Consider the following 23,981-nt stretch of genomic DNA (forward strand, 5'->3'; position numbering starts at 1 on the left):
GGAAAGAGCTTTCTGATTGGCTTTTGGGTGGCAAATTCTGCTCCATCCTCAAATGGGAGAGAGAGAAAGAGGGCAAGTTCTCTGGGGTGTCTTCTTCTAGGGCACCAACCCTATGAAATGAGTCCTTTGCGGGACTTGGGAAGGGGCCTTGTGTTATACCTTAGGTTTCTGTTCACCAGGGTGGATCTGCGGGCTGATGGGGGTGACTCATGACTGAGGAGGATGGCCAGGTAACATCACTCCTCTCACCTGTCCTCAGAGGATTGAAGGCAGGTGACCTGCTGGCCCCCTAAACAGGCAAAGCTATTAAACAACAGGTAAAACACATTAAACAATGTGGGATTTACTTAGAGACAATGAAAGCTCTTCTTGTAAAACTGCTCCATGGAGAAAGAATCCCCTCACTAAATATTAGAGGTTAGGCCACGGCTCCTAGTTCCCTGCCCGTGGCCCCCTAATCAGGGAGCTCTGAATCTGGGGGATCTGCTGCCTGTTCTTTCTCTCTCAGTAGCAAGAAGACCAGGGGGCTCTCTTTTTTTAAGGTTAGCATACACATAGAATGTTTTCATTGTTTGAGGGGGGTCCTTTTAAGTACATTCATTGCTTCTTTTCCATAAGCCATCAAAGTCTATTCAAGCATTTTCACTCACGAAACAAGAGTGTCTCTGCCCACCCCCCTAACCCTCATGAAAGATGACTCCAGCTGTAATAAAGTGGGCTCCTGAGAAATCAGTTTATTTATTCCAAATAGTTCAGCTAATGAGAAAGCAAACGTGAACTCCCTGTCCTCAGGGCTCTGCAGCAGCTTCCAGGAGGGCTCTTGCATGGACTCTGACCTGCTCCTTCTGCCTCTGAGGTTCTCCCAGGCCCACGCTCCCTCCAGGCATCTCATGACTAGAAACCCCATCACTCATGTGGGAAGCAGAGGCCTCACTCCCGCTGACGCCTTTATTGTGCTCCCCAGCCAGCTTCCCGGTGCCTTCCACCCTGCTACAGCCAGCCCCCCTCACCATGGGATCCCTCCCCCTGGTTTCCTTCTGCTTAGCGCCTGGCAAGACGCCTCCTTTGATGGCTCCCACAGACCCCTGACCTCACTTTGAAGTCTCCACAGCTTCATCAAACACGCCCACCTCCAGACTCAGCACTGCCCCTTTCATTGGCTTACTAAACTCATCAGGGCCCCAGGGAACCAGAGTGCCTCATGTGTGACAGAATAATAAGTAGGTTTGGGGGAACAGAAGGGAAGTGAGTGTTGTATTCTTGGACAAGAACCACCCATAAAAGCCAAGCTTCCTTTTGGAAGGGAAAGGAGAGAACAGTTGCTGAGGGCCTCCTGCAGCTCCAGCCCTGGGGGAGGGGAGGGGAGAACACAGGGTGTGGGGGACAGAGATGTGAGTTAGACTCAGGCTGGGTCTCAACACCACCAGCTGACCCTGACCTTGGACGGCTCACTTGCAGAGTTTATGACTCCTTGAGACCACCTTAAGAATTGATTGACTAAAGTACTTGGCCCAGAAAGTGGTTAAAAAAAAAAAGCATGATCTCAAAAAAGTTAATTATTCTTGTTATTTGCAAAGGCCAACCTCGGTGAAAAGTGAAGGGTTTACTGGCCAGCCAAGGAGATGCACCATTGTCTTCCCACTGAGATGCCTAAGAGGGAATATTCAGATGCCACTGGCGTCAGGACTAGGGCCCTGAAGGCACAGAATATCCATAATAACAAAGATCATTTACATGACTAGTCCCTGCTGTCCGTTTATCTTGGACCAGGTACTGAGCAACTGAAATATCACTGTACCATCTTGGTAAGTATTCTACGCCCATATTTTACATGAAAAGAAACAGGCTGAAAATGAGCATGACTTGTTGAAGGGACTTGTGCTGTTTTTCTGAGATAACACTTTCAGGAAGCATTCTTGGGCATTTAAAGGAATCATTCAGAAAAGGGCTTCTGGCAGTCTATAAACCAAGGGTGCCCACTGTCCTGGTTTTCCCGGGACTGCCCTGGGCTTGCCCTGCAACTCCTGCCTTGCAGAAAACCCCTCAGTGCTGGGCACAGCAGACAGCAGCTAAGGCACACAACCCACTGAGGTGCATGGGCATATTCGCATGCTTGCAAATCCATATTCGCATACATGCAAATTTTCTCACAGAGTCCAGGGTTTTCTTGGGGTCCTCAAAGGGCTCACAGAAAGTGGATAAACCCCTAGTGGATATTCCAGAGGAGCAGAGGACCACAAACATTCAACAACCCTCCTCACTCTTCCCCTCTGCGAAGGGCCATATGAGTCTATTTCTGTCTGTGGGTGAACCTACGTATCATTTGGCTGGCACTGGGCTTAGCGCAAATATGTGCTGATACTCCCATGACATATTCATTCATTGATTCCATAAACACACATTGCTACTGGCTTATGCCTGGGGACGAGTGGGAGAAGAGATGGTTCAGTACCAATATACAACCACTAGGAGATGGACAAGAAAGGCCACAAGTTAAACAGGATAATGTGATACAGGAGAGCTGAAGAAACTTAAGGCCCCAGCAATCAAAGATTGAAGGGAGAGAGTGTTCAGGCAGAAGTGGAGCAACTGCTGTTGGGCCTCCCTTGATGGCGCAGCGGTTGAGCGCTGGGCTGCGAGGCTCTGCAGCACCAGTTCATTCCCCTGCTGCCAGGGAGGGAGCCACAAAAAAAATAAAAAGAAGAAGAAGAAGAAGAAGAAGAAGAAGTGGAGCAACTGCAAAGGCCCCAAGGGAGAGAGGACTGCAAAATCAGCTTGCATGAGGGCAGTGCATGAGCGCCAAGGAGCCTATATCAGACAGAGTGCAGGAGCTCGGCCATCTGATGCCTGGCACGCCCCGTAAAGGCCGTGAATTTTATTTTAAACTCAACAAGAAGCAACTAGAAAGTTTCTAGCAGGGTAGTGACATGCTCTGACTTTCATTCTTTTCAAGATGCTTCCAGCACTGTGAGAAAAGGGATAGCAGGGAACAAGAGAGAGAAGCAACTCATCCCAGTGAGAGGAAAGAGAGGCTGAGACCCAGGTGTGGCTGTCTGGAGACACAGGGCAATTGAGGTTGATTCTGTTGTGTATCATCCACATTCTTGTCTCCCTTATGGAGTTGAGAGGTCCTGGCTGGCCAGCAGACTTTCATCTCATTATCTGCACCAGGTAGCGTGGGGTTTGGCGGATGGTTCCTCTGAATAAATATTTGTTGGGTGAATAATGAATAAACAGCCATTGGTCTCCCTGATAGAGGAGAAAAAGGCTGAAGAGAACACACAGCAGTTGTAACCACAGTGGCAGTGCCTGGCCAGGTAATAAAACATAATTCCTGGTGTAGACAGAGGAGCAAGGAATGGCCTTCCTAGGCAAAAAAAAACAGCAGAATGAATTTGTCTTTTCTCCTTTTCATCCAGAAGAGGACACCAGGCACTGTGCTCACTAGGAAGAACCAGCAGTCACTCTGCACCTGTCCCTTGGGAACTTCATGATTATTTAATTGCTCAGAGGTGAGTCTATATGTTTTTTCCTCCTGCTGGACTCCTGCCTCATCTTTGAGGGACCCTGCAGTTAATATGAACTCTTTCCCCCCAATAAGGCCATTTAATTATTCATCTTCAACATTATCCTGGAGATCTGCAAACAAGGCAGTTTCTGTCTGCAGACTTTGACCAAAAGAATTTTTTTTGCTACGTTGACTCATCTAATTTCTACATGTTTTAAAACATGACAACTTAAAATTGAAAGTGCACTCAGAGCAGGAATTTAAAAAACCTAAATAAGGGACCAGGAAAAAGACTAATTATAATAAAGTAAAAATCAAAATCAACAAGCAACTATAAACCAGAGACACACTAAGGGTGGGGGAGGGAGTAGGATCAAAACAAGGGGGGTTGGGAATTGTATGGGGATTATAACCAAGATGAAAATGCATACATTGTGCAAAAATGAAAAATGTAAAAAAATATATAAAATTTAAAAATAATAATAAATAAAATAAATTTTAAAAAAAGAAAGTACAGACTTTATGTATCATCTTCAAGAAAGATTCCTCATTCCTTTTTAAGTAAGTGGTAAAGAGTTTTCTCTTATCACAATAGATGGTGGTATTGTTTTCTAGTTCTGGAAGTCATACCCAACAGCAGTCAGCTCCTCAACATGGAAGCACTTTGATATTTGCTTCTGTGCTTTGCTCAGCACAAGTGAATAATCCATTTGATATTTAAGTTATGGCCAGGGCTAAACACACTAGGAGCTCTCTATGGAATGAATCAATCAACCAAGCCTCAAAGCTTTTATTTACACTGCACGTAATTATTTATGCCATCTCCACAAATATGCTGACTTCACCACAAATATGTTTTGAATTGATTATGGATAAAACCACTGAAAGTCAAGTTCTTGGAATTTCTCTGGATTCTGGTCAGGGTAGCACCTTAATCGCCCCCTTTCTTTCAAGTACAAGTTCTTCATAGTATTATTTAGAACTAATCATATTGGTCAAAGTCATGAAGTTTTAGTAAGGATGTGGTAGCTTCCCAAGCTCACAAATTCGGATGCCAATTTGACCTGGTCTAAAGGAAACTCATTTCTTTACAGCTACTCTTTTCATGGGTAAATATCCTCCCTACCTGTTTGTTGACAGATCACAGGTACCCGCACAAAAAGTAGCACAGAAGTAAGGTGCAAAGCCTCTAAATTCATCCCGTATCAATAAGCCAGGCAGCACGCCATGGACATGGTGACCCAACATTCACCTCTGGTGACCCAAGAGGTATGTGTTTGTGGCCTTATTTCCATAGAGGCCCCTGAAGTATAAAACAAAAATCTGGGGGACCGTTCATAAAATGTTTTCATAGCAGTATAAAGGTAACACATGTTAACTTTAACAAAATAAACGCCGAACACAGCAAAGGAAACCATCAACAGAATGAAAAAAGACAACCTACTAAAAGAAAGGAAATATTTGCAAATCATAAATCTTACATCTTAAGATCATAAATCTTAGATGGATTAATATACAAACACATAAAGAACTCATACAATTCCACACCAAAAAAAAAAAAAAGCCAATTTAAAAAATGGGCAAGAGGATCCAAGAAATTTTTCTAAAAAAAGACATGTAGAGGGCCTCCCCAGTGGCGCAGCAGGTTGAGCGCCACACTGTGAAGCTCTCCGCAGCCTCTGCACCGCAGGTTCGAGTCCCAGCCGCCAGGGAGAAACCCACATGGAGCAGCAGACCTCTCCTGTCTCGCCCGCTGCTCCCCTCAGCAGTGTCTTCAGTCCCCCTGCCTGTTCTGTTCCCCACTCTGTCTCTGGTGAATTCTCTCACCCTTCCATGCCTCTGACTTGTACCCCAGTTCTTATATAAATAAATCTTAAAAAAAAAAAAGACACTCAGATGGCCAGGAAGTATACAAAAAGATGTCCAACATCACTAATCCTCAGGGAAATTCTCATTAAAGTCACAATGAGACATCACCTCAGGCTTTTTAGAAAGGCTAGTATCAAAAAGCCAAGATGTAGCAAGTGTTGGTGAGGACGTGGAGAAAAAGGAACTCTACCGACTATTGATGGGATGGTAAGTGGGTGCAGACTCTGTGGGAAACAGAATGGAGCCCCTTAAAGAAATTAAAAATACAACTGCCACGTGAACAGCAATTCCTCTTCTGGGTATTTTTCCAGAGAAAACAAAAACACTAACTTGAAGAGTTAGTGCCCTCCTTGTGCCAGGCAGCATTATTCACAACAGCCAAGAAATTAGAAGCACCTAAGTGTCCAATGGTGGACAACATGAATAAAGGAAATGTAGTATATATACAGCAGTGTATCGTTTCATGAATTTTCAGTCAGTTATGGACACTCCATTCCAAAGTGCCCTCCAGGTTGTGCCATGGAGCCTAGGAGTACAGTGGGCCAGACCACCTGGGTTTATGTAGGTTTATCCTAAGACATTCACACGATGATGAAATTACCTAACAATATACTATCAGAATGCAGCCCCATTGTTAAGCAATACGTGACTGAATATGAAAATGAGTATAATTCAGTCATTAAAAAAAAAAGAGTAAACCTTGCCACTTAGGACAACATGGATGATCTCAAGATCATTTATGCCAGTGAACTGAGTATGTGGAAAACCAAAAAAATAGCTCATGAAGACAGAGAGAAGACTGGTAGTTACTAGAGATGGGGGTAAGAGGGCTGTGAAATGGGGAAAAGGAGTTAAAAAGTACAAACTCCCAGCTATAAATTATGTAGGTCACAGAGATGTAATGCACAGCATGGGGACTACAGTTAATAAAACTATATTTGAAAGTTGCTAAGAAAGTAGATCTTAAAAGACCTCATCACAAGAAAAAATATTTTGTATATGCGGTGATGGATGTTGACTAGACTTACCATCTCACAAATTGTAAAAATATTAAATCAATGTGTCATACACCTGGAACTAAAATATGCCAATTATATTTAAATTAAAGATAAAATAGGGTCTCCCTCATGGCGCAAGGGGTTAAGCACTGCACTGTGAAGCAATCCACAGCCTCTGCAGCTTGAGTTCAATCCCCGGCCAGCCAGAGAGAAACCCACATGGCGCAACAGACCTCTCCTGTCTCGCCCGCTGCTCCCCTCAGCAGTGTATTTCAGTCAGTCTGCCTGTTCTGTTCCCTGCTCTGTCTCTGGTGAATCCTCTCACCCCCCGCCTCTTTAGCCTGTACCCCAGATCTTATAAGAATAAATCTTTTTTAAGAATTAAAGATAAAATAAACAATACCATAAATCTGAAATATAAAGTCATCCCTCAGTGTTTCTTCTATCCTCAACTCCCCAAAGCCAAATCAGATGGCCACTTAGCCCACCACTACCAACAGAAGCATTGTCCTTCTGTGCATCTTCCACATTCATTTCCCACCACTAGGGCTTGCCACGCATTTCCCGCACTGGCCATTTTGAGCTTATCAGTAAGTTGGACACATCCTTCCAGGTTCCAAACACAGATGTCCTTCATGCTCCACTGGGTTTCACATACGACACGCACAGTGGCTTTTGGTTTCATTTGTTTGCTATTAAAAAAGGTACTTTGTGACTGTTTTGTATATATTTCTTAATGCATTTATTGATAAAATAAATTTCTAGAAATGGGATTGCTGGGCTAACCGATAGGCACATTTCAAATTTTGATAGCTATTGCTAATTGCCCCTGCAGAAACTCTTTTAATTTATACTCTCAGAAGCTCTTTTAATTGGTTGTTTTTTCAAAAAAAAAAATGGAAGTTGGAAAGATGGAGAGTGAGCAGCAGAGACCTGACAGAGCAGAGAAAGCAAAGAAGCAGCAGGCAGCTAGCTCATCCCTGGTCCACCTTGCTCTGGCTGGGTCTCAGCACCTCATGCCTAGTGGGAGAAAAGTGGAAGAACAACTGAAAACAAGCACCTCAAGAAAGTCAGGACTAGACAAGCCAGTTCCTCCATAATGGAGACTTTAAAAAAAAATAGAAGACTTGAGAAGAGAACATCTTCTCATCTACCTGCCTGGTTTGGGTTTTGTTTAAGGATCTTTGTACCTTACAGGAGATGAGGCCTTTGGACCACGCTTTGCTTCCAAAGCAGCAAGTACAAAATGTTTGAGTGGTAATTTAACTCTAACATCCCAATGAGTTCCCAGAAGAAACAAGATCCAGTGTAATAAATGATGGAGATATTAACGCACATTGGCGTCAGGGACACTGACATTGGGAAATTGGCTCTTGCTGGTCTAGCTCTATGGACAAAAGTCTCATGGAACATCTCAACCCATGCTTGTCAAGCTCTGCAGCCATCCATTGCTTGGATTTTCTAAGAGCAGAACAAAAAGATATCTGATCCCAAGATAAAATTCCAGAAGTACCATCACCTGCTGCCAAGAAACTTTCTTCTTAAAAAGCAGGAATGAAAAATGAGTCTGTAAGGGAAAAACAACTATCAGCAGCAAGAAGATCTGCAGCTGCTATTTTCTCAAAAGGATCCCCTGGTGCAGGGAACCACAGGCCAGTCCATTCATGGCCTCCTCCCTCTGTGATCTGAGCCTGCCAGTAACTTCTCTCTGGGAAAAGTGTCTTAGTCATCTATCTCCATGACCCTCACGCATCTATACCAGCCTGATGAATAACCTTTTTCAACCCTGGAAATGAGAAAATCTGGGAGATGCAGGTTGATTCTCACTATTCATAGTTAATCTATAAAATCACGGAGAGCACTAACTCAGGGAATTCTCCCCCAAGCACTGCTCCCAGGGGAACGTCACAACACTCCCAACATTGTCAGCCACAGACCAACACTTGGTCCAGTGTATCTGCTTAAAGAACCCTTATTTATTCTATACATATATGTGCATATATTTGATTCATCAACATTAACTCACCTAAGACTACAATTCAAGTGGAACAAAACTGATCGGACACATGTATTTTCTCCATCATTACATCACAGGCCTCTTGTGCTGAGCAACAAGTCAGGACTAGACAAGCCTGACTTGTTTCTCAGCACAAGAGGCCTGTGATGTAATGATGCACTTGAGCACTGCCTTCTTAGGGCTGATTTCAACAGCAACATCACCAACAGCAAGTGCAAAAATGTGAAGGACGTTGCTCTCAATAGACATGAAAAGGACACTTTACTGTCTGAAGGCTGGAACCTGAAGGCAGGTGTTGCCGGTGCCACCTCCTCTGGGCACAGCCACCAAGTGACTCAACTGCTTTGCTACTCTGCACGACACTGCATGACCACACAGGTTTTGACTTTGGGGTGACAGATAAATGTTAACAAGTTGGATTTGCAAATATGGAATCTGTGAGTAATGAGGACTGAGTGTCACCCACTCAGGCCAGGTCAGATTCCTGCCAGGCATCCACTCCCTCGCTCTTCCCAAATACTTCTCGACAGAAGGCACTGAGCTGGGGTTTAAGAGAGGTTTGGAAAAGTCATGAAAGTAATCCTTCCTCTCCTAGCTCCTGAGGGCAAGAGAGGGTCAAATCATAGTGGTTTGAGACTCAGCATGACATGTGGCTAATGAGGTGTCAGAACGGTAGATTAAGAAGGTGTACAAGTACTTCCTACATTTCCCCTTCAGATATCTTATTCTTAATTAAATCTGCTTACATCAGAGCACAAAAAAGAAATAATTCTTTCAGAAGAGATGCTGGGAGTAGAATTTAGAGATTCTGCAAATAAATGCAGGTCATCCAGTTAAATTTTAATTTTAGACAATGCAGAAATTCAGATAAACAAATGTTTTAGTGTAAGAATGTCCCACAGCAAGTGCTTTATACTTACACATAGTGTGTCTACTGCTACAGCAGAGACAGGCAAACCACATAGGAGGGGAGGAGACTGGGGGTGAGTAATGGTTAGAAGCCAGAGGCCAGGGCCAGGGCAAGGACACAGGCTCAAGGAGGGAAGGTTTTCCTTCCTGGCTCCACTAATTCCTTCCTTAAAGCCACTTAGATTTTGTTGAACTTCAGTTTTTCAGTGTTTTACATGGGATAAGAGAAAATAGTTTGCATCACAATTGTTCTAATACTTCACATAGAGTGATCAGGATCCACTCACAGAGATGACAGTTATGACCAGAAAGAGGTATGGGGTTAAGTCAGGGAGGACAATAGCAGGCAGAGGAACCAGCATGTGCAAAGGCCCTGAGGCAGAAGCATGCCTAAGCAACTGTGAGGAGGTCAGGGTGGCTACAGGGAGAGCAGGAGTTGCTGAGGCAGAGGGACAAGAGAAAGGGTACGTGGTGTGGAAGGGAGTAGCACATAAGCCACTGAGTAAACTTATGTTTTATTCTCAGCAAGATGGGAAATCCGTGGAAGGTTCCAGGCAGAAAACTACTATGGTGTGATTTAGATTTGAATAAGTCTACTCTGGCTACAGTGAATAGAGAGGCCAGAGCATTCCGAAACTGGAGACATTAATTAGGGTGCAGATAATATGACGCTGAGTCAGCTCAGCCACTACCCCCTGGTTCCTTATATTCCTTTGTCAAAGAACAAGATTGATGACAGAGCCAGAGGCAGGGCCATGGCTGCTGCAGATGGGGACAAAGCAATCCAAACTGTGGGACAAAGCAGGAATTGCAGAGATTGCTGACTCTCAACCCCAGTTTCACACATTACCTGTCAAAAATAAGATGCAGGAGTCATTGAATTGCTCTGGAACAGAGCAATTACCCCAATTAAGCCAACCCCCATGATTCTAATATGTGCAACCAGGGCTGAGAAACACCCTACCTATGTGGCCATTGCAACCTGACACCACAAATGAGCAGGCTCATCACACACTGGGGAAATACTTATTATGCCTAACTGGGAACTGCACCACCTAGCACCTAGAAAAGTGCTGAGGGCATGTTAGTTTACTGCTGTTAACAATAGGGAGGTTGAAACAACCTCCCTAGGAATGGGATGCTTCTGTCATGCTTTGGGCATGTCCCTGGCAACAGCAGGCTGAATCATGGTAGCTGGAAAGAGAAGCTGGCCATGGGGAAGATGCTAGAGCAATGCTCTCAGCCTGTTTCAGCATCACCTGGAGGGCTTGTTAACCCAGAGGCATTTATTTTAGTTTCTCTGTTAAAAGGGAAAGAGTTCCCCCCCCATCCCACCCCCAACTAAACAGTACAATAAATTCCACCACTTTATCTTATCAAATAAAAGAATGCCTGCCAATATCTGTTAGGCTAATATTATAGCTCAATTCCAGCACATCTTGTAGTGGTTATTTCGAACATGTTCTGGAATCTGTACTTAGGGTACTGAGCTCCTCAACTCCAACCCACATTTGCAATTGAATTGCTAGGACTCAAGCTTATCAAGGTTATTATTTTACAGAGTAATCTATGGCAGATGCAGACAGGGGCCCACCCTCTGACATTACAATTATTTCAGTAATCTGTAAAGTCAAAGGTTGATGAGAGAGCAATAAATGCACTTAGAAGTATGTTCATTTATTATTCTGAGAGAGGAAGCAAAGGGTTTAAAATTTGTTTCTAATGAAGGAATATAATGGAAAGCCTTTGAAAGGCTGCTATGGTATTAAGGAACTGTTTAGTGGATTTAATTAATTTGGAGAAGCAATAGCTCTGAGATATCCTTTTATTGGCTCACTACAGAATAAGGTACAATCTTGAGACATTCTGCATTACACCACATATTTATAAAATTCACATCCTTGGACCTGGTCTCAGTCTCTCAAAATGTCTTGGCTATGGCCACAGAATCTGCATTTAAAATAAGAACCACGGGTTGGAGAGCACCCAGAGGAACACACTTTGGGTCCAAGCAGCAGGCAACCCATGCCAGAAGTTAGAGCAAGAAGTTTTGCAAGAATCAGTGTTTTTGCACAAGTCTATTTCTCTATGGACTCAGTATACAAATCATCACATCTCCCTAGAGAAAAGAGAGGTTCACGCTGTTCAGCACCACCAGCTTGTCAATGATGGGACAGAGGAAGCTCCATCAGGAACTCTGGCTTAATTCCATGTTATTGTTACTGACCATGACAATCTTAGTCATCTGTTTCCATGGTTCTAACCATACCAAAGCTTTTGTGGTCATCGGAGAACACTGCCTTGCACCCAACACTAATTATTCATCTGTTACCTATGAATAGAGGTGAAGCCCACCTGAACTAGGGTCAGGAAACCACTAGGGTGCCTTCCACCTGTGCCATCCATGCCTGGGTGCATCCGTGGCAGGACCAAGGCATATTATTTCGCTTTTTAAGAAACTGCCGAACTTTTCACTGTGCGTTAACCATGTTCTAGTTCCACTGGCAGGTATGATTCTCAGTTACTCTGCATCCTCAACAGCACCTCAGGTAGTTCATCTGAGGGGTTCCAATAGGTAGCCCTTCTCAGAGGCATTAATGGAAACTTGTCCTGGTTTCTATGTGCATTTTCTAATAACCAGAACATAAGACTGGCAAATGATGCAATTCTGGTTTTCAAAGAAAAGGAAAGAACGGAATATGCATAGGAGAAGCCAGATGAGTCAATGCCAGTCCCTTTTAAAATTCCAGAAGAATTCATCAACCAAATAGCTAAAAATATTAAGAAAAACTGGCATTGTCACTACCTGATGACCAGAACTTTATATCAGCCATTCATCTTGAGTGAAAATTATGAACACTTTGATAAGGCATTGCTAGATGAGCAGATCAGAGAGATCACGTAGGCTACAAGTATTCAGTCTGTGCAGTCAAAATATGACCGTTGCTTTTCATGATGGGAAATACTGATGTGCACCTAGGTTTTTGAATCATGAGACCCTCCATGTCCTCCTCTGTCTGCCGGCCTGTGTGCTTCTTCTCCCTCTTTCTGCCCCAGCAGGGTCCCTTCATTTGTTGCTGGGTTAAATCCAAGTCCTCCAACAGCCTCATGTTTGATGACACTAATTTTTGTTTCACTGTGTACTTTTCCATTCACAGTGGCCTTCTTCCAATCTCCTACATGTTTTTCCATTTAATCTAGTTGTCAACTCAGGATATTTTATGAAAAATTACTTGTACTTTGCTTACCCATAAATTTTTATGGTTTTCTAACTAGATGATTTAAACATAATAGCCTATTATAGATGCTTTTCATGACATTATCGGCTGAATGTTCAGTGTAGGGGTAATCCTGTTATCCTAGTCAAAAGGTCCCATCTGCTAATATATAATGAGTGTCTTTTCCCTTTAACAGCATGGATATTTATGCTTATTTTCAGTTCACCCTTATTTTTAGTTCTATTTCTACCTTCTAATCCTAAAGCAGTTATGACATTTAAACAGGACTTAATCTACAAAGTCTTTTATTATTGGGGCTGAATAGCTCCCAAAATTTGCTTCACTGGTCAGTGGGAAACACAATGGGGTTTTTACCAGAATGCTCTCAAGATGCTTCCAGAAGTCAGAGAGCACAGTGCCTGACTGCAATACCTAATTGTTTCTAGAAGAGAGAATAAGATTCACCAGGGTCTAAATGAGTATATTTTTATCTTGCAGCCAAAAAGGAAAAGTGGATAGGTTGCAATAATGAATGTATTTTATTAATGACTATTGCACATGAGAAACAATGCTTAGATTCTTAAAATAAACTAGATGGTAATTATACAAAATAAAATTGTGTGTATACCACACACCAAAAAGCAAGCAAATAGAGAAAGGTAAAACATCCAGGCCTTGAAAACATTAAATAACTCTAACTAAAGGAAAGAATAACCATCCATTTGGAAAAATTCGTTTCATTTATAAGAACCATTGTTATAGATGGAATTGGACACAGGGTGTTTCTCAGGCCTGGTTTTTCAAATATATACAACTAGGGAACTAGAGCAAATGAGAAAATTGCTCTTAAAAGAGAAATAAGCAGAGGTATTTAATCCCAGGAAACCCACACTTTAGAAATCTCTGTATCTTTTAAAAGTCTAAGTTGATTTTTCTATATATGAAATCTCTAGGGTATGAAAGTATTTCAAGCAAATAAAAATTGAAAAGCATTCTTTAAAAAAAGGAAAAGTCAAACAATTGCTTGTTATTCTCTTTCCTAAACCAGGAAATTGCATACAAGAGGGTCCCTTTGACAATGGAAGGAACTAATAAAGAATCTATGATATCACCAAGCCTGATGCTATTAAAAGAGGAATCTCTAGGAATAAAAAGTGAAACCTATACGTAGGTAGAGAAGACCAGACTGGAGACTATCTGCTGTAGCTGGAAATATAAGAATTTGTATTTTTCACAGTTTCTATGAAATTATGTCCCTTAGGTTACTAAAAATATTCTAAATGTATTTAAGGAGCAAATTCACAGTTTCTAAAAAACAAGATCACTCCAAATAAGTCCACAGGTAGTGTAAGAGGAGCTCCCCAGCTCCAGAGTCTGGGGTGCAGTGGAACATGCCCATGCCGATCCCCCTGCACCCACCTCCACACCCCTATGAGAGGCCAAACCCTCACAGGCTGGTTTCACATGATGGTGGGGTTTGGGTTTTGAAGCCCATGCCAGTTTCGAAACATGCCAGTTGGGTTTGAAATCCATATGGCTGTTGGGAGCAAGGGGAGGAGAGATGAGACCCTGAAAGCCATAAAAGCCAGGACAGCAGGTGGATTCAGGACTCCCACCTGGGAAGATCATGGCTCCTGTCTTTAGATCTCTGACCTTTCAACACACTCTCCTGGCATGAACTTCACTTCTAATCTCCAACTCATCACTGTGGTCACTTGCCACTCTTGCCCCAGCAGCACCACCACCACCACCTCTGAGAGCTGACCTCCACTGCCTGTTCCTCCAGTACATTTCCTGAGGGGCACTGCAGGCCTGTGCCCTCACTACCTCTAGAGCTGCCTCTGGTTAACTGTTGTTTCTGGCACTTCATAGCCCAGCCCCAAGATCTCTGAAGCTGGCTGCTGTAGGGCTGTCTCAGCATCGTCACCTGTGATCATCTCCAGCTGCCACCGTAATTTGGGTCCTGGTCCACTTACTGGTGTGCCACCAGCTCCAGGCTCCCATCAAGGGACAACATGATCTTTCACAAGCAACTTTTGGTTTGGACTACTGGACACTGTGGACACTATCTGGGGTTGGGCAGATGACCATTTGTGGCCTGCAAAACTCTTTTTTTTTATCTGTCCCAATTGCCCCTTTGCAAAATGCTATTGTTATCACATTCTACATTTGAGTCACATCTTGCAATTGTAAATGCACAGGTGAAGACCCACAGACTGTGACACTCCCCAGGCTGACAGTTTTAGAACACCAATTGCCCATTCCCAGTTTGGGAGGCAGTAAGCATTTTAGGATTTGTGTGTTTGTTTCTTAATAGCTTGTAATTTAAATTAATCAAGTATGTTCCAGAAACATTTCACAAAATATAGATTTGGTACCATCATAAGTTGAGAAGCTTGTCACATGTAGATTTCTGGATCCACTCCAGACCTCCTCAATCTCTGGGGTGAATTCTAGAAATCCACATTTATATCAAGCATCTAAATGCTCACTGGATTTTTGAAAACCACGGCTTTACACTTGTTAAAGTGTTTGTATTGTAGATACAGTCTTGTGCTGACAGGATCATTATAGATACAATAGTAAATTGAATTTTTTTCAAGATGTATTTTGTAAATCATACTAGTCTGTTATCTTAAGCTTACAGTTGGGGGATTCCCTAGAGATGATTAGTGATTTTATTGAGCTAAACTTCCAGTATGCGCCAGATGAAGTCCACCACATTCAATTTCTTGCATATGAGTAACTACATCATGATTTATCCTTAAACTCTGGTGCTTTGTGAGCAAACCTTTGATGGCATTGTGGGACTAATTCATCTTAAACCTACACTGAAAACTTTCTGCACAAAAACTAGTATATTCCTAGTATATATTCCTAGTATATTCCAGGCATACAATAAGCCTTAGCTACTTAATGAGGCAATAAGTAAATGAATAAATTTTGTTCATCTCATCTGAAAACCAAAGTTTTCCACGTAGCCACCTTCTCACTCCCATATGCTTAGTCACTAAATCCACTCAGGTTTGTACCATCAAGAATCTTATCATTTTCCTGGCATCCCCAAGGTTGGGTTATGTGAGATATAATATGACAGTGAAAGAAATAATAAATCAAACGATATAAGGATAATGAGCACAGAGGCACCTAAATATGAATAAAATATGTAAATAAGTATGAAATAATAAAATATAAATACACATTCTCCCACAGAGTGAAAAATCAGTCATTGGAGATTCTAGCACAACCCTTTCAAAAAACTTTTAAATCAATTTTTTTAAAAAGACATGCAAAAGATAGTAGGAGATTAGAATAACACACTTGATAAACTCAAACCAATAAATATATAGAAATTCACACCCAACCAAAAAAAAAATATGTATTATTTTTGAACAAACATGAAATGTCCACAAAACTCTGTATGTTAAATTCCAAACAATCAGCATCATAAAGATGATATCCTTTCTTGAGGTAACTCAATAAAGCTAGTATCCAGCAAGAGGACTTTAAAAATTTCATATGCCTGGAAATAAAGGAACATATTATTAAGTACCCCATGAGGAAAATCACACAATAGTTAGAAGTGAGAAAATACTGCATGCAGGATTTTTGGAACACGGGTAAGCAAGTACTCAGAGGGACAGTTCTAGTTTAAAAGACATTTGTCAGCAAGCAAGCAAGATTGAAAACAAATGCTAAGGATTCAACCCAGGAATCTGGAAAAGGGAGCAACTAGCAGGCACCCAAAGGAGCAAGAAAAGGAAACAATAAAGATAAGAGGAAGAAATCAGTGAAATAAAGAACAAAAGAAAAGTACAGAAGACTGGTTGTGCCTGAAATGAGCTACATGAAAAAATGTATAACATAAACACTACATTGGTAGGGAGAGTAGTAGCGATTTCACCTAACAGAATATACAAGACCTTTACCTAAAAAATGTTCTAAAATTATTTTTTAAGGAGATAGCCTAAAGGAAACAAAAATACCATCATGTTCATGGAGGAATGGTGTCTTAAAGATGTCAACTAGCCCTCAATTAGTGACTCAATCTAATACAATGACATTCTAAATTACAAAAAGACTTTCTTAGCAACTTGATTTTCTGAAAGCTATAGGGAAGAACACAACTACATAAGAAGTTAACTTTGAAAAGGAAGAGCAAAGAAGAGAGGTTCAACTTGTCAGATATTTGATCATACCGCAAAATCAGATTAATAATAAGTTATGAAAATTATAAAATTTAAAATCAGAAACATAAAAATAAAAAAAAATACAAATATAAACCATAAAGTAATGATTCTATCTGAAAAGGAGAAAAACATCATCTTGGGGGATGAAATAAATACAAATACTGGACGGAGGGTCAGTTTGGACTCTATATGACCTATTGGTGGTGATATTTCTCTGCTGTCACAGAGTGGTGCCAGCTCTAGCTGTGCTCTCGGTGGCACCGAAGGGCCTGGGCAGCTACCCGCAAATCCACAGAGAGAAGCAGGAGTAACAAACCTGCCCTAACAGACCGAAGATTTCAGCCCAAGGCTAATTTCCAGTTACCCAAGGAGAAAAATAATCAAGTTGGGTAAGTAGCCCCTCATATTGCTACAAGTATAGAAAGTCTCAAAGTAAAATTAATTCAAATGCTTTTCATCAATCCCTAATCAGGCACATTCTTTTCTTGAGAGTTCTGTTTATCTACAGAGTTTGGGATCATGCTTACAGGGGATTTTCACACCTAGAACTCACCAATTGCCAGTTCTTTACACTCTGGCTTAGGTCATAAGTCAAAGGGAAAGCTTTCCTTGTGTACTTTATGGGATAAAACACTTTTCCAGGCACCACTGCTTAAATTAAGTTACAGTGACTTTGACAGATTTTGGTGGCACTACCTGCCACCAAGTGTGTTTCATAAAATCCCAGAGCTGTAACTGACACCACTGAGCTGCTAGCTAAATTTGCTTTCCAAAAATCATACTTTCCTATAGCCAAAATGGTTAACTCACCAATAAACAGATGAATCAAGACTCTAATGATGTAAGTCCAACCTAAACTAGTTCAACCAAGAGACTGGGGTTATTGTTTCAGAATCCAGAAAGACCGAGACAAAGGAAGACCTTTGAAATGTCAGACATGCAGCCAGCTTCAGGGACTACTAGAACCAGCACCTCAAACAATACTCCATCCACCCCTTCTTTCTGCCCTCATTGCTCTGGAAAGCTTTTATTCTCTCTCACTAAAAACAGACCTCTTTTACATGGTGGAGAAATAATGGATACCAAAATCTCCCAGGTGTTCTTACAACTTCTAACATAGAATAAAAACTGACACTCTTGTTCTTGTCAAAATCTGGAGAAAATGGTGCCAGCTCGCTTTGGGGCGGATGCTTACTGGGGTAAGATCAGGTGAGAACCAGGCTTCCCTTAAACAGCCTGATAGACTTGGGGTACAGAGCAGAGAATACCAGGGTGTTCAGAGAACTTTAACAGTCACCGCACTAGAATAAAATAAGGTGAATTTGTCCTTCTATGACTGTTATTCCTCTATTCCTGGAATAACACAAAATATTTTTACTTCAACTCCAGAAAAACCCCCTAGATCTAGAAAAGCTGTAGAGAAAGACAACAAATTACTAAAAGGCAAAAAGCATTGCTACAGATTGCAGTTCCTTTCACAATGGTTTTCTTCACCAGGAAGTTATAAAGATTCTAAATTTCCACATTCCTACTAACTTGACATCAAAAATATCTAAAGCAAAATTGACACCAGGAAAAGCAGACAAGTGTACCTTTTTAAAAACACCTTCTGAAAATATGTCAGCTTGGTCCAAACCACCTTGACCAGTACTGCTAGAAGTAAATGTTTCACATGTGATTTCTTAAGAGCTTAGGCTTCTGCAAGTCAAGCCCCTGTTAGTAGAAAGTGTCAGAAAAATTCTGTCCCTAGCATGGAGAGACTACGTATACCAGTGCAGCATGTCAAGAGCTCTTAGCTTTGTGTCAGGTTTAATCATCACGAATCCTACCCCTGGATAGTGCCTAGTGAGTGGGTGATTAAAAAACAATGTGACAAAGAGAACTTTGCCTTCATTTTCTGAGATATAAAACTAATCCAAGCAATTCTGTGCCCTGTACAAAGATATGTTCTTGCAGAAAAGTTGGTCACATAAGCACAAAAGTAGACTCACAAAGCAGGTAGGACTTTCAAAATTTGACAGAAAGCAAGTCATTTGTACTTCCTGAGGATCTAATAATATTTTCTAAGCAAGAATGCCAAAAGATGATTCACAAAATCTGTGGAATATCACTTCAATTATTATTTTTAACAAATTGGCATTTTTAACACATGATTACAATGACTCTTTGTGACAATATCCAAAACTGTAAACTGCTGGCTCTTGACAGTTGAGAGGTCCAGACTGAATATCCCCTTCTGACCCCCACATCCACACCACCTACATAGAACCAGGCCCCCAGGAGGACCCAGGACACGTGCACATACCACTTGGACTTAAATTCAACAAGACTAATTTATTGGTCTTAGGAATTAAGTTTACTGGGGATCTTATTATGCTCAGATTAAGATCTGCAATCACTTTCTTAGAGTGTTACATCCCTTGTCTAGGATCAGATAATTCCCATAAAATGCAAAGTGGAATGTCTAAAGGGTAGTATTCTAGCCAAAATATTTCTTAGAAAAAAATATATTATTTGAGCCTAGAGTTAAACTTCCTGGAACTTTACTAACTTTGACCATGCATAGTGTGGAAAGGGTATAAAATTAGCAAGCAGTCAAGGAAGATAATTAGCCAAGGGCTATCAGCTTTAATGATTTTAAATACTTAATTGTTTAAAGTATTTCACTGATGGAGAAATAGAAATCAGCTTTGACAAGTCCCATCATTGTCCACATTCCCATAGCTAGTAAGTTGTGGAGTTCACATATATTCATGTCTGCCTGGTTCCAAGATCCATACAATTTGTATCACACCTACACTATTGTTCTGGACTCCAATATGTCACCTACATTCATTAATTTATTTCACTCTTTTGTTCTTGTAATCTTACATTTAATAAATCTTTATCAGTTCCTAATCACAAAGGCATTGTACTAGGTCTAGATACGGCAGAAAACAAAACAAAGTCTAATGAAGAAGACATCATATATATGTACATGTGTGTATGTATATATGTAGATATATATATGTGCAAACAAGAAATGAGTAAGGATTAATTCAGACAGGCACTCAGTCTGTAAGAAAATAAGTGCCTTAAGCAACAGAAACTAAATAGTGGTTAGAAACTATAAATAGAAATGATCTGTATTTGAGAAAAGAGCTAAGAGGTCTAGGCTGGCCTGGTTCCTACATATGTTATTGTGACTCATACAACTTTGTCAATGATTACATGCCACTTCATTTAGTAGACAGATGATAGATACAAACATAGAGAGGTAGACAAATGGCAGATACATAGAGAGGTAGGTAGGTAGGTAGGTAGGTAGGTAGGTAGGTATATATAGACAGACACAGACAGCGATAGATAAAACAGATGATAGGTGATGGGGATAGGGGTCAAGAAAAAACAAAAGACAAGTGCCTATAACTCAGAGGAAAAAAGGAAGAACACTAACCTCGGACCACATTCCTCCTGGCGTGCCCCAAATTTTGCTTTCACGGTATTTATAGAACCCATTTCTGCTTTGATTGATGGTTTGATGATCTAGGCCCAGATGGTTTTTTGTTAATACTCAGCCACTCCTGGGTCACCAGGACCGAAGAGGAGCCTGGTTTCTATTTCTGCCTCAGGTTATTTGATACCAAGCTCAATTATAGACCGTGTTCAGGTCTCAGCCAAAGCAAAGATGTGACAACACTTTAGTAGACAACAGGTGTGGGTGCCAGTGCTGCTACTTGTTTTCTGTTTGTTTCTTTGTTTGTTTTTTATTTGTTTGTTGATAATATGCCACACTTGCACTTTTCCAAGAGTTGAGAATCACCTTCTGATCACTGGTCTAAAAAAGTGAAACTGAGTATGTTATAAGCTGTCAAATGGAATCTACCATCCACATGGGAAATGGGTGAATTTAGAAACACAGCAACACAGACCACGACTGGGAGAAGCATAAACAATTCATCCTCAAAAGGGCATTTTTACCCTTATCATCAGAGGGTTACCCAAATACATCAACTATCTTCTTCATCCACCAATTCCTCTAAGATCTGCTGAGAAGTGATGCCCCTGTTGTCACCATCCTGCTGCACACAGTTACAATAGTGTTCCTTTGGCAAGAACTTTTTAATATTTACTCTCCTAGCAACTTTCAAATGTACAATACAACATTATTAACTAGAGTCCCCATGCAGTAAATTATATCCCTACGACTCCTTTATAGCTCAGAGTCTGATCTTTTTAATCTCCTTCTCCCATTTCACCCACCTCCCACCACCTGACCCCAAAACTCTGCTAACCACCCATCTCTTTGTATCCAGAAGCCTGCATGTTTTTCAAATGAAAAGAAAGTTCATTTTTAGTTCTTCATCAATTCCTTCACCAACCCGTCCAATCAGCACTTGTTAAGCACCTACCATGTCCAAATTACTAGGGGAGACCTGGGGAAATCTGTGAGCCCCGAGCTCTGTCCCGGACAGGCACTGTCGGTGAGCCACCTCCCAGATGAGTCCAGAGCTGGGGCAGAAGGACATGTCTGTCATCAGCACTTGGTAACAGTCCTGCCTTTCTCTGCAGGCTTGTTTATTTAACTTTCTTCTATAACTGCATAGTCTAGGTCTCCTGTTCAGTCCAGGTTTAGGTTTCCAAAATTCACATGCATTTTCATAGTTTCAAATTTCTTTAACTCCCCAAACGTAACTGTCTTGGATGAAATGAAAACACAGAAGCACTCAGAAAAATAACAGATCACATCTTGGAGACATGAAAGAAAATGGAATAGCAGTAGAAGGAAATGGCTGTTTTTAATGCCCATTTTATCATCTTAGTATTATCTTAAATAAGTGGAACTGGGAACTAGGGAGTGAATTTGGCTTTCTAGAAACAGCTGTTCCTTTCATTTAGGTACTAGAGTCTGACAACTGCTTTCTACTGTGCCAAACAATGACATCTAACTCCTTTAGGAAGCCAACACTTCACTTTCATGAACCAGGTACTAACACATTGATCAGATCAGTATGACACCATTCCTACCCTCCAAGAACTTTATCATCAGCCCCTACACAAATCCCATGGTCTCTGGGACTTCCAAAGAGCTGGTACTGGCTACTATAAAGTAAAAAAAAAAAAAAAAAAATTTAAAGTCATGTCACAAGATGATATTGTTCGGATGATGATGTATCTCTACCCTGACCCCAAGACCAAAATAACTCAAGAGTTCACAGAAACCTGCGGTTATCATAAGCAGGCAGGTAAGGGCATCACACACCAGACTATAGGAAATGTGCAGGCATTCTTAGTTTGGAAACCAAGCAGAGATTGCAGACACTTAACTCACAGAGAGCAACACTTCTGAGAGGTTATAAAGAAAAACAAACAGAACACAACTGTGGGGGCTGCAGAGAGGTCCGGGGAGCAATGGGTCACAGTGTCCTCACGGGGTGACTCGTCTAACACATCTGCCTAGAGAACAGAGTGGCACCCAATTCCATCAGCACTGTGTGCTCCTTCTTAATCAACTGCCATCCTCAAATGACCCTCATCAGAGAGGCCGGTGGCACCGGGAGTGCCAGGACAGAGCCCTGTGCATCTGTCCATCACTAACTAAATCTCCACGGTCCTCAGTTTCCTAAGTCAGACAGTGGGGATGATTTAGCTGCGTGGGTGGAAATGCCTGAGTGTGAGCACCTACACAGTGTGCAGAGAGCACATTCTCTACGTGCAGAGCTCCAGGTTTGGATTAGAGAGGCTCCCCAGAGCACGAGTAAAGGGAATGGTTATACTGACAGCAGTGAGACTTGTCTGCCCAACCTGGGGTGAAGGGCAGATTTGAAAACCTCAGTAGTACAGATCAGAATACAAACTAATGGTTTAAATGATGCATGAAAGTCCCACAAAAAGAACAGAGTGTTGTCGTATTGAACTCAATGCCTCCTAAGAGAGAGCTCTGCAAATTCCTCGGAAGAACAGACACCTTACAGAAGAAGCAGGCCTGCCATTCCTCATCACACACAGACTGAGCGCCCGAGCACAGAGGGGCATTCTGTTCAGAAACAGGTGAAGACAAGGAGTTATGGAAGGTGCCAGAGTCCCCACAGCAGAGGTCAGCCAAGGCAGCCACAGGCCCCGGCAGAGGAGCTCTCTCCTCCTGAGGCCCCTCCCAGAAGAGATGGCAAACAAATTAGGGACCATCACTTTGGGGTTGACTGCAGAACTCCCGAGAGGCTGGGGCGACAGCCCCTTCCGCTTCGGAGAGCTTTCCAGCTCGAAGTCTAGGCCGTGTGAGTGGTGCTGTGTGCTCCGGAACTGGAGGAGGGCAAGTTTGCTTTTCAGCTCCACATCTGTCACCTCATTGTAAGGACCATTTAACAGATACTTGCTGTCATGGGCTTCATCTCAAAATAAGCAGTTTGGGAGATAATTTGAGTAAAACAAACCAAAAACAAGAAAATATATAAAGGGTAATACATCAAGCACTAGGTTCTGGACATAACGCAACTGTAACCACTGAGCTACAGTAAAAGAATCGCCTGAAGTCTCTGAACACTAACAAATAAGTGTTTAATAATCTACAAATCATACCACCTGCCAGTGAAATAAATTGCTTTTGAAGTGCTGCTGAAATGGGGTAAAAAGAATAAGTGGGATTTGACTGTGTGCTCACAGCTCAGCATGTTCTCTACAAGGCTAAGGTGGGGCCCTACCCATGTGTTCTCTTTAGTAACCAGCTGTGGCTTGACTCCAGCCAGGTCTTTGTGCTGCAGAGGACAACTATACTCCTCACCAGTAATTAAAATCAGCCATAGAAAAGGAATTAGGAGGTAAAGTGCCCCTTCCCTTTGGAGCAGTAGAGAGTAGGTTGCCACTTCCCTTAGGAAAATCATTCTGAGCAAGAGGTGGGAAGAAAACAGACGTAATGATCAGGCCAAATTGCAGGCTTTTGAAGAGAAACTTTGGGGTGCCTTGTGGAAACTGTTTGTTTCCATGTATTGGCATCCTTGATAAAATGTAGGTGTTTCTAGACCCTGGACTTCTCATATTGCTTTTGTTAAGGCTTTCCAATAGGTGGTTTGACTTTTTTTACACAGCCTCACCATGTAGTTTTGATTTCCTACACACCAGCCAGGCATGTAAAGGAGTTTAGGTTTCCAAGGAGATGGTCCTGGAGGTGGGAATACAAATACTTCACACTTCAACGGTCATTTTCCCACTTTCTATCATGGTAGCTGCCCTCACATCTATACAGCTTGCAAAACACAAACAGACCCCATTCTTGGGAATTTATACAACTCCTCAACT

Source organism: Talpa occidentalis, unplaced genomic scaffold (genome assembly GCF_014898055.3).
Source record: "Talpa occidentalis isolate TD23 unplaced genomic scaffold, MPIMG_talOcc4v2.1 talOcc4.12, whole genome shotgun sequence".
In the NCBI taxonomy this organism is placed as follows: Eukaryota; Metazoa; Chordata; class Mammalia; order Eulipotyphla; family Talpidae; genus Talpa; species Talpa occidentalis.